We start from the raw sequence: 12,406 nt of genomic DNA, 5'->3' as shown, positions 1-12,406 counted from the left end.
CTGTCCGGGCTCCTTTACCATAAAATCCCTTCAGAGCAACTGTCCATATTCTCACATTGTTTCCACATTTGGCAAGATTAAAAATCTCCATCGTTACTTCAGATATTGTGGAATTTGTTTGTGGCTTTGTCACTGTTTCACAAAAACAACTTAGATCAGGTAGATATAAAGAAAAAATACATAGTAGCTAATTAATTTTTCCAAGCAACCTCCTGCATCAAACCAGGGAGGGCAGCGAGCCAGGTTACAGAACCTTCAAAAACCTGAGGCACAAACGTATTTGGAACTCGAAAGCAGGACACTCCCCGCTCAGATGCCGTTGGGTCACGCTGGCACGGGGCCGTCCACACCCGGGTAAATCCTCCTGCCCCCGGTGACTCTGACGGGAGCCGAGCAGCCCAGCTCAGTCCCCAGCTCAGTCCCCATTGAATCCCCCAGATTCAATGTGGTGTCATCACATCGTTTCCCCGACCAGAATTCTTAAACTTTTTTTTCTCTCTTTCTGTTTCTAACTAGTTTGCCCTCACTAATTAAAGAACTCTGCCATGTTTGAAAACAAACAAAAAATAAATTGGATGTGCTGGTCGGAAAATGGCCCGAGAGATCGTGCCAAAAACGTGTGGGTGATTCCAAGCAAGCAGCTCCCTTCCTCCTACCCCCCCTTTTTTTTTTTTTTTGGTTTCAATAGCTATTTTAAGTTTCATGCTGAATAGGCATACCGGGGTAGAGCAGCCCGGCCGCCGGGTCACCTTCTGCAGCGCAGGGCCGGCCGGCTCTCCCCGCCTCGCTCCTGCGAGCTTGATCTGAGGGCAACGCTGTCAGCTCAGAGCCTGCGGCCTTTCTCTGTGGCCTGCAGTTAGCAGCCGAGAAAGTTTAATTCTGAACTGTGAAAAGATTCAGTAAGTCACCACAAATCACCCCGACTAAAGCCCAAACTGAGTAATTTACACAGCACTTTGTGATCTTCAAACAGTTTGCAGTGAGCAATTCTTCATGCCCGACATGGGGCCGCTGGGTCCAGGCTCCCTGTTTGTTCTAAGGCCGAGGAGAGGTGTTTGAAAACCGCCAGAGCCGGCCAGGGGCCCAGAGATCACGGCTAATGTGACACCCCCAGGCCTAATCTCCTTAGAGCGCTGGGATAAAATACGTATCCATTACAAAATCGGCCTTCATCCTGCCCCCTTCTGAGCCCGGCCACTCTGATAGCCGGCTCGGAGACAATCGTGCGATTCTAGACTTAATCAGGTATTAGGAGCTGAGGCAGGAGGAGAAGGGGCTAATCTCCATATTTACTCCATCTGTACTTGTGGACCTGACTTGCCCGCCCCTGATAGATCAAAAGGAATTGGCAAAAATCAGATTAAGGCTGGAGAAAAGGGGGAGGTTCAAGCCGTGTAACAGCGACATTTTTTTCTCCCGGCCGTGGATGTGTGTACATTTATTAAGACCGAGCGCTTAATCCCGTGAGCTTTCAGTGCATTGTGCTCCCCTTTTCTTCTTTCCCCCGCTTTCAACAACAGAAAGAAGCCATTAAAGCAAAATATCGTATTAATTATAAAAATATGAGATATGCCCACGCAGGGCTGGCGGCGCTGCCCGCATCCGAGAGTTTTGGGGTTCTGGGTGCTGTGCAGACCATGGGCTCGTCCCTGCACCTGGGAAGGGACGCAGGCCTGGTGCTTTCTGGGACCGAGACACACGGCGGAGCAGTGTGGTCATCACGAGAGGAGATGCTGCTTATCGGCACAGACTGCCGCAGAGCCGGCAGCGGCCAGGCAGGTGGAAGAGCAGCTCAGTGACATCTGAGCCCCGATGCGGCCACTGCGCTGCGGACCTCTGCAACGGAGCCCCGAGAACATATGGGATTCGCCAATTAGACCAGCCCTCGTTTCTCCATCCAACACACTGCCACGTCAGCAGGAAGTGGGTCCTCCCTGCCCTGCCCGGCCGGCGGTGTGTCAGCGACATCATCCCCTCCGCACGGTTCCCACCGCTGCACCCGCACACGGGCTCTCACAGCTCGGGACGCGTGGACAGATGGGTAAGGAGAAGGGGCTTCGTGAGCTCGCTGCTTGCCGGCTGGCACCTGCTGTTTGTCAACAGTGACATGTGGCCACCGGCCGTGTCCCTCAAGCTGGACAGACATGTGCGCCATGAAGGTAAACGTGCAGGCAGGAGACCTGGAGCCCGAGCCCAGCCTGAGACGGCCCCACGCCTGCCCCCCCACGTCCCGGCCAGCGTGGAGGAAGCATGATGGGGAAGGGGGAGCTGGTGAGCCGGGCCCCGGCTCCTCTGGGGGAAGCTGGCAGAGTCCCGTCCTTCCCGGCTTCTTACAAACCCCATGCGGAGACAGACGAGCCGCCGGGCTCTGGCAGTGCAGCTCACCTCATTAGAGTGGATTAAGTCGTGATGCTGAGAGGGATAAAAGGTGCAGAGCGGAGCACCGCGCCGGCGGCCGGGAAAGCCCGTGTGCCCTGTGTGCGCCAGCCCCGTTACTGACCAGCGCCCGTGTGGTTCGCACGTTTCAATTACCGTCTGCTAGAAAGGGGCCGTAATTGAAGAGGCTGACGCGGAGGCTGCGGTGTCCGGGGGGGTCCTCCCGGCTCTTGTCACCTTCTCTTGATGCTGGGCTCCAGGATGTTCAAAGGCAAAGGTCCGGAGCCTGCGGATCTCCCCGAGGACCTGGGGAGAGGGCGATGTCATTAAAACACTAATAAATATGAAACACACCCGCACTTGCAAGGTGGCAATGACATTGGCCAGTGTCATTGGAATGGGCTGAGGCGCACGGCTGGGCCCCGTGGTGCGTGGCTGAAGGCCTTTGGTTCCCCTCACGAGACTGGCAGAAATGAGGACATGGGACGAACTCCGGGTCCCCCGGTGGCCAGCCTCACAGACGCCGTGGTATGGACCGCAGCCCGGTCCACACCTCTCCCAGACACAGCCACATCGCAGGCGCCCTAACGATGTGGATGCCCCTTCCTTCTGCTCCGACGAGGGGTACCCGACAGACGACTGTGGCTGTGAGTGACTCCAAGAGTAACCACTGAGGAGATTCTGAGGGTCTGAGGTTGCTGGGAAGACAGAGTTGGGTCGGGGGCAGCCCACGGGGGGTCAGAAAGGAAGGAAGGGGCAGGACATACAAATGCAGAATAAAAATAAGGAATTGCCTGACAGGTCTTCTGACTTTTCTCGACTTCCCTTCATCTGACGGTAAAGAGAATTTTTTTGTTTGTTTTTTTGAGAGAAAGAGAGAGTGGAGGGAGCGAGGAGAGAGAGAGGGAATCTCAAGCAGCCTCCGCAGGACCAAGTAGACACGGGGCTCGATCCCACGACCCTGAGAGCACAACCTGAGCTGAAACCAGAGTCGCTCGACCGACGGAGCCACCCAGGGGCCCCAGGAGGACTTTTCTGACTGGGTGTAGAGTCCTTACACTGCTCGGAAAAGTTAGTGAGAAAACCCGCAGGTGCCCTGAGCGTCTGGCGCAGCTGTTGCTGGGCACTTTGGGGATGCAGAAAACTCTTGACATTCTGGGTCCCACGACTCCCACCTAGGAACTGCCGCATCCAGCCGGGGAAGGGAGCACAGGGCAGACCCTGCCCAGGACTCGCTGCCCAGGGGTGGGAGAACTCTGGAAATGCACAGCCGGCTTACCCACCTGCCACGGTGTTTTTGTAAAACGTAAGAGAGGCTCAGGCATGTGTTCAAAAAACGTGACGCACCCTAGTGGTTTCACCTCCACAGCCTAAAAATTTCTACCTAGATAATTCAGTTTAAGGAATTTGTTTGATTGGTTGAGTGTTTTCTTAGAGCCATGGCGAGGCCCGGTATGGGACAACCACACACTTCCAGTCCTTACCTCTGTGCCCACAGCAGGTGTAGGGCCAGCGTGCAGACCTGGGACACTGCTTCCTTCTGAGAAAGGGATTGGTTCTGGCCGCCTGGGGCCACCGCTCCATAGCACTGGTCCCAGAACATTTCCACAAGTAAGGATGGGGTCGAGGAGTGTGAGGTGCTGTCCCCCATCCACCTCCCTTCCCCTGCGTCTGCATCTTTGGGGAGGCCACCTTCCTGTTCCATGGCCTGTCGTCCCTCGGATGGGATGAGCGTTGATCCGACCACCCTGGTTTTCATTCTTCTGCTGCATCCAGAGCTCCCGGTCCCCTGTGTTCCTGTGCAGCCTCGTCCTTGTCTCTCCTCGCTGTGTGGAACTCATACTTCCCTCCACAAACATGTCTACGTCCCGTGTTCTGTCGCTCTCATTCTAAGCACGAGAACTTGTTAGGCATAAGTGGGGCCACTGCACCTTCTAATGGAGATAGGAGGGTCTGTGATGTCATGCGTGTCCCTGCACACAGAGGGACTGGTCACAGTGGGCGCCCACCCATGCTCCTGTTCGGTCCTCGTGAGCGACACCAACAGACAGACCCTGTTCCAGGCCATCCCTTACATGTAAGGAAACGTGTTCTGGGAGGCCAGACATACCCACCGAGGCACAGATGTTCAGCACCAGAGTGGAGCATGGCCCCTGCTTTCTAGCTCTGCTCACACATAGGGTCAGAACGGAGGTTGCGTGGATAGGCAGCCTCACACCCTCCATCCAGAGAACGGTCATCTCAGAGAAGGCAGAATCGTTTCTATGAGGATTTGGATATATGCTGATGAGAAGTAGCCACCATTACTGATAACCTGCTGTGTTCAACCCTGAGGGTCACATAATTCTATTTCTGTGTTGTACACAATGGTATCAAGATTCAGCAAGCTTCATGGACGGGCCCCAGACTCTGAGTGCCGGCTCCAAGCCCTTCTCCCTGGTCCAGTCGGTCTGGACGCCCTCATCCCTCAAGTGTAACCTCCAGTCTCAAAGTGGAAGGTCCACACTGACCCAAAAGAGGTGACCAGCCAAGCACGGGATGGCTGCGCTTGGGCCCCTGATTTTGATTCGGGACGTCAGAGTATCCCTCCCACCACGCAGGGGCAGGGCAGCCGAGGGAGCCCTGGGAGGATGCCCACACACGCTCTCCCCAATCCCCCTGTGAAAGGTCTTCAACTGGTTTTCACCCCCTGTCAATGGCTCAGCCGGCCCCCTGATTTCGGAGTGTGTGGCACCCCCCACCAGCGCAGCCATCCGTTCACACATCTGTAGGAAGGGAGGAGCCGTGAACGCTCAGGCCATTCACAGAGTTACTCATTAGTTGCTGACACAGAGGGTTGGCTGGGAAATGAGACAAACAGAAGTCGGCAAAATAAAACATGGTGGGCACGACAGCCTTTGGAAGGAGGCTCTGGGGTTCTGGGCAGAAACCACGCCGGGCTGCATGGCCTTGCCTGTGCATGGCCCCCAGGAGCGTGGGCCCCTTCCTGTAACGTAGGAGCAGCGATGACACAGGACGCATAGGGATAAGGATTAGGTGCGTTTGTATGTGTGGTGCTTAGTTCTGGTGCCAGCCCTGGATGAAATCCCATTAAATGCAGCCTCTGATCAAACAGCAAATATCGATAACAATAAAATTGTAGTAACAGTAAAAGTCACCAACACTAGTGTCGGCATAAAACAGCAGAGCATGAAAGTCTGGTTCGTCTGTAGCGAGGTTTTCTGCAGGGGAAGATCGAGGCAGGCTCTGCAGAGTGTAAGGTCAGGCGGGGCACTGTGGGCTGAGTCCCTCGTCCCAGTGGCATAGTTGCCCCGTGTCCCTCCCAACGCATCTCCAGAAATAGGCCTTTCTATCGTCCTGGCTCAGAAGGGAGCTCATGTGTCAGTAATGCCGCGCAACGGTGCCACCTTGGACGCCAGGACAAGCCCAGATCCTCCTGACACGCGAGCCTCTTCTGCTGCCCGGATGAGCTCTCGGGGCCCAGCGCACGTGTGCTCGCGGCGTTCTCGCCAAATGTGCGTGTGGTGGTGGCGGCATGTCGTGGCCCTGGCTCCCCGGTGTGTGGAAGAGCCCACAGGCTCCTGGAAACTCTGCAGGGCAGTCCTGGCGGGGAGTGGGGACCGGGCTCAAGTAGGAGACCCTCCCGAGTGCTGTCAAGCCCACCCCCCCATCCTGGTGACACAGGGCTCTGCTGGCCACATGCATATCACCTGGGGTCGGCAGAGCTCCCCCTCCTCCCCGCACGCTCCAGCCCGGGGCAGCCTAGTGGTTCCCCAACCAGGTGGGGTTTGGGCGCTGACAGTCTGCGGAGACTCCATCAACACGGGAGGACGACTTTCGGGAAGGTCACGACTGTGACTGCATTAGGGGGCGGCGCTGGCAGAGCAGCCTCCCCTTCAGCCCGGGGGGCGGCTGCAATTTCGTGACGCCCCCTCTCAGCAGCTAAGTGCTCCTGCTGCTGTCTGATCGGCCGGTCGCCAGCGGACTCAGGGGAGAAGCGCGATCTCCTATGGCCATGAAAATTGATATTGAACATGGAAGGGAAAATCTCGCAAGCTGATAGCAATTAGCTAAAAAGGATTTGCGACTCCATGATTCATCACACCAGGGGACCCAAGTCATTTGCAGACGCTGTTTCGAGAGTCCCTTTGCACCACTCTGAGCTCTGCCTCTGTTCGTCGCTCACACTGGGTGTGACATTTTCGGCTCTCAGAGCCCCTTTCTAGAACAGAAGCTGCCACAGCCGGGTGGTTCTCTCTGTCAGAGACGGTTTAATGAGAAGGCGCTCGAAGTGGGACTCAGAGCCATTCACATCTGAGGTATTCAGGCAGGAAAGGGAAAGACGGTTTCCGCAAGAATTTCTTGGGTCGTCGTTTCTGTTTAAGAAAGTAATTTGTGACTCCAGGTCAATTAGAAAATTGCACCTAAATGAATTAATCAGAACAGCAGAGCCCAGGCATCGGAAGTGTCCCTGAGAGGGTTTTTCACAAAGGAGGGCTCTGCTCTGGGAGCTGCCGCTGCACCCGGGCCCCCGGGTGGCAGGACCCCGGCCCTGCTCCGGGCAGGTGCTCGCCCACCTTCCTGCCCGCACCTGCGGCTCCGGGCCATCCAGTCAAACGCTGCGAAGCAGTCCGTTATAATAATAGGCCGCGCTTCCCCAATTTCTTAAATGAGCAGGGAGTTGGGTTGCAAGTTGGTCACCAACGGTGCAGAAAATTCTGTATTGCGTCTGTCTCCAGGGAGAGATGTGACCCCGATCTGGAGGTGAAACCTGAGGCTGAGAGGGCGGCGGGACTGCAGACAAGGAGGGGCCAGCCCTCGCCGTGCGGCACATCACAGACAAGAGTTGCCTTGAGGACGTACTTCTGTAGGATTTGCATACATGAAGGGAACAGTACATTTATATGCTACTGCTCTTAATTTCAGTGTGTATGGGTGTGTGTGTTACAGATACATTGAATCCAAAGCTTCTTTATGAGAAAAGAGCATCACAAACAGACCAAACGGGAGCCCCATATGATCTCATCACCACGGGGACACGGGGTCCCAGCATTCTCGTGCCGCACCTGTGCAGCCTGATGGAGGGCAGGTGTGGGAAGTCCCCAGGTGTCAGCCCCTCCCTCAGCCACGGCCCGCCCCAGCCACCCGCAGGCACCATGACCCCGAAGCCCTTTGCAACCCGACCTCAGGGTACCTGTCAGGGAGATGACCACTGGTCTGGCTTTCTGTTTGTTCATACTGAAACCATCTCTGCGTACTTGTGCACGGTTTTCTTCTGATGGCCAGCACAGCCAAGCGTGCTTTCCCTGTGCTTTTAGGACCAGCGGGACCCTGTCACTGAAAGAAGGTGGGAAACCAGGAAATGGCAGGAATCAGACAGACTGAAACGCCAGAGGAAATGCAGGCATCTTTGTGGGAAGCTGGGATCCAGATCAGAGACAGGGATGAGGAGAGCAGAGCCAAAGCGTCTGGGGCTGTGGGAGTCACCGCCCAGCAGGCGGCAAGAGCATTCTGGGTGGGCAGACGCACCCCTGGGCTGGCCTGAGGACCCCCTTGCCTCCTGTCTCACACGTGGCCGTGAGGGTTTCGAGAGCGCCACTCCCCGCGGTATCTTTGATGGAACTAGAAGTGGTTCTTTGTGAGGCTTGTTGACGTTGGGTCCATGGGATGGGGCACGGAGGGCTTTCCCTCTGCTTCTGCACGGGGTCCCCGGAGAGTGACAGCATGGTGCTCAGTGCACAGCGGGCCTCCGTGTGATTCGCCAGGTGCTCCACACGCCCGCGTCCTCTGCGCCCCTCCCAGTCTCCTGATTCTGTAAGCAGGTGCGCTCCGCTATCCGAACCTCAGGATGACAGTCCTCACTGGCGAGGAAGCACCCCTCCGGGCAAACACCTGGCTGTTCCGGAGCTCCGAGGTTCAGGCCGTGCAGATTCCATGCCGATGTGTCACGCAGGTGTTCTCAGAGCCAACGTCCCCTTCCCACCTGTTTCCCTCATTCCCCCGGAGGACAGACTGTCTCCTTGGGTGGCCCCGGTGCACGAATTATCTTAGATGTGATCCTCGACACGCCCATCTGGGAGTGCTGACGCTCGGCTCCCTGAGCTGCCGCCCCTCCTTTCTCGGGGCCATGCTCGTCTCCTCGGGGGGAAGGCGTGGTGCCTGCTCAGGCCGCCACAGGACTCCCAGGTCATCCAGGCTGGAGACCCTCCTCCTCCCCCGCCAGCACGAGCTAGTCAGCCGGCTGCTGACTAACCGGCCCTTACCTCATCGGACGCCCTCCAGTTAGCTGGCCAAGTCCTCCTCCTGCGTCTGTGCCGCGGCGACGGGACGATCCTACCCATGGAGCCTGGGGCGGGAACAGGGTTGCACGGTAGCCGCCACGTCAGGACTGAGCCCAGAGTCCCCTGTGTCCTTCACACGCGTTCTCCTGGGGGACATAACAGCTGCTCAGCAAGTCAGGCCAAAACCGCTGATGGCTCACGAATCCCGCAGGACGTGAGGCAACAGGTAGACGTATCCCACCCCGGGAACTGGATCTCGTGACCTTGTGTCTCAGGGAGGTCAGAGAGTACAATGGAGAAGAGTTGCGGGAGTGCCGCAGAGCCTGTTTGGGACCGCGTCCAGGGAGGGAGAGAGCTGGGCTCCCTGAGCAGGCACAGGCAGTGTGAGCAGGGGTGGGAGGGTGCTGGCGTGCTCACAAGTCCCAGACGCCATCCTAAGCCCCAGCGCTTTGACCTTGAGAAGGTCAGCTTCCCACAACCACCTCCCTGGTTCTCAGGCTAAGAAGCTAAAATAGCATGGGTGATCATAAGGGACGTTGGTCATGCACACATGCTCAGGGACCCTGGCACCCAGACCTCAGGAGGCCCTGGCCCGTGGAGGGGACCCCCGTTGGGTGAGGCTTTCCCCATCTTCCTCCCTTCCTGCAGAAACGTGCATGTGCTCTGGGATGGGTCCCAGCGTCCCTCTTGTCTGCGGCCATTGGCCTGTTATGCCTTTCTCATGGGCGCTTACCATTTGCTCCCCTTCCACCGAATCTGTACATCCGCCTGCTCATCTTCAGGTCTCAGTGTCCTCGAGGAGCCATGGCGGAGACTGAGGGCAGCCTGTGTGGCTTCAGGCTGGGCAGCCAGGCCATGTGTGCCCATTCCGGCCCTGGCCTGCTGGGTGGCCCTGTGCGCGTCCCCGTACTGCTCAGGCTTCTTACCGTAAAGACCTAAGCACCGCCCCAGTCAGCGGGTCTTCCTATGAGTGGTTTAACTACCGTTCGCCAAGTCCTTAGCACAGGACACACACACAGGGGAATAGACGCCGTTACCTATTAGTGGGACCGGGCCGTGCCTTGTTCGCTTTCTTACGCGCTTACTGCCGACCCTGATGATATGCACAGACCAGAGCTGGCAGAGCGGGCGCTGGCCTCCTGCTCCTCCCCGGCTCCAGATCAGGGTCAGGAGAGGGCCCAGGGCTGTGTGAGGCTTCAGGGAGGCCCACGGGTCGCTGCCCAGCTTTGGTGGAATACTGTGCTGGTCAGCTCGTGGGCCCCCCTCCAGCATCCGGGCCCCGCTGGCTCTGATGCCCTCTACCCCTATGGCCTGCCATCAGGAAAGCCTCAGCCCAGCCTTGGGGCCCTTAGCCGCACATGTCCCTGGTGATTGAGCGGTGCTGTGTCCACGACATTAGCAGAGACCGGCCAGCAAGGCACAGTCCCTCCCACTCCCAGCACCCGCGCACTTCACCTTGACGCTGCTCTCGGGGGGGCAGGAAACCAGGGCTTCTGCTGGCCTGACACGTGCTTCTGGGGTCGAATAAGCACCAGCCAGATGCTTCGGTTCCTGCTGGTTCTGGCTTCCTAAAAGGATCAAATGCAAGCTGTACTCACACCCAAGGAGTCTGCAGGGCACGAGTGCGGTCCTTGCACGATCAAGCTCCACGGGGCAGCAGCAGTTCTCAGGGCTGAGGTGGGAGCCTTCGTGTTGAGGCCCCAGCAGCACGAAGCTCCCCAGGAAGCCGCAGTGCCTGGCGGGGGGCGGGGGGCAGCAGCTGCATGGTGAGGCTTCATCTGGCGACTGGTCAGGACTGCATGACGGACCCTCGGTCCCCACAGCTTCCTTCCATGCCATCTTGGTTTATGAGTCTAAGATGCCACCGATAGTGTATTAACTTCCTGGCAGGGAGGTGACAAAGGACCACACCCCGGTGCCTTCAAGCAAAAGAAGCTTGTTCTCTCACATTTCTGGAAACTGGCCGTGTGACACGGGGACGGAATGATCCCCTGATCCTGAATGCAGGGCCGCATTCACCCAGGGGCTCCAGAGAGCCCATCGTCACAGCTCTCCCAGCCTCTGGCACTCCCGCTGCTCTGGGCTCGTGGCCATCGCTCCCGTCTCTGCCTCCACCATCAGGGGGCCTCTCGCCATCTGCATCTCTCCATGTCTCATGTCTCCCTCTCTTCCTCTTGTAAAGACACCCAACATGGCTTGAAGGATCCACCTGAATCACCCAGGATGTCCTCATACCCTTAACCTAATCTCATGGGCATAGACTCTTTTTCCAAAAGGTTCCATTCACCGGGTCTTCTGGTGAGGTCTTGGCCACCCCTCCATGCAGCTGCCGATGTCTTCAGAGCCAAGGGATAAATCGGGTAAATTTGAGCCAAGTGCCTTATGCAGAGTTTGGGGAGCATGTGTAGGCTGCCTCCTTTGGCTCTAGAAAGCCCACTGTTAGTAGAACCATGGAGGAGGAAGGAGGCAGAAAAATTCTTCCCAAGGTTTCAGTGATTTAATTTTGTACACAACTCTATTGTGTTTTTTGCCAAGCCTTATTTTTACTTTTTGTGACTGTAATACAGGCTTAGCATAAATCGTGGTGAGTACCAGTGCAGTTTGCTGACTTTGCAGTGCCCCTGAGTCTTCTGATTGTTTTGATTGTTTGGGAACTACATTTATTTTATGGCTTTAAGCTGGCAGAGAAAGCAAAGTCTTTGCATCAGGCAATGTGCAAATAACCACAACTTTTGTAACTGGAGAATTTACCTTCTTCACATCTGTGCTGGCCCTTGGGTCACTGTCACAGTGCTGGGAGCTGTGGACCCCCACTGTTTGTTGAATGACTTCTTATGGACGGGAAGCGCAAAGGGGAAGAGAACGTGGTTGGGAGGTTGGCTGGTTGGGCTTTAGAAGACACAGACAGACAGCTTTTAGTTTACTTGCTTAAGAATGCAGCACTTTGAAAAATTTTAAATCAGAAAAGCGTCAGATTTGGACAAGAAGAAAGGAGAGACAAGACATTTCAGTTGTGGGGATACATTGTGGTCTGAATTGTGTACACACAAAACTTGTGTGTTGAAGTCCTGTTTGGAAACAGGGTGATTACAGATGTATTTGGTTAAGTCACAATGAAGTCATCCTGGTGGGGTGGAATTGTGTCTAAAAACCTGAAATCCAGAGGAAAGAATCAGGAAGATCTAAATAAATGGGAGATAATCCACATTCAAGGATTTACAAACTCAATGTACTCATGATGTCACTTCTCCCCAAATAGACACACAGGTTAAGATTTTTTGTGTAAATGTGGAAAATAATTTTCTAAAATTTATATGACAGCCCAAGGAAATAGAATAGCTAGGATAATTCTGGAGGAAAAAAAAAATCACTCTATTCCTATTTTAACGATTCCTGTACATACAGTGACCAAGACCTTGTGATACCAGTCGAGGGACAGAGACAAAGATCTAGCAACGAAAGAGGAGAGTCCAGAGAAAGACCTCACACTCGTTCATCCAGCTGGGTTTTGACAAAGGTGCAGAAACAATTTGAGGGAGGAAGGACAACCCTTACAAAACATGGGACCAAGGCATCGGACACCCACAGGGGAGAAAGCCCACACCTCCAAGAAGGGGTAATTCAGGGGACCGTCCATCTGGTTCCATGTCCTTGGGGACGAGGCTTGGCGAAGTGTTCTCAGATACTGTCAAAAGCCTGATTCGTAAAAGAAAAAAGAAACAACAACAAACAAACAAACAAACAACTGA

This window comes from Lutra lutra, chromosome 5, assembly GCF_902655055.1.
Source record: "Lutra lutra chromosome 5, mLutLut1.2, whole genome shotgun sequence".
Lineage (NCBI taxonomy): Eukaryota > Metazoa > Chordata > Mammalia > Carnivora > Mustelidae > Lutra > Lutra lutra.
The sequence above is the reverse complement of the archived record's forward strand: the minus strand, read 5'-3'. Positions refer to the sequence as shown.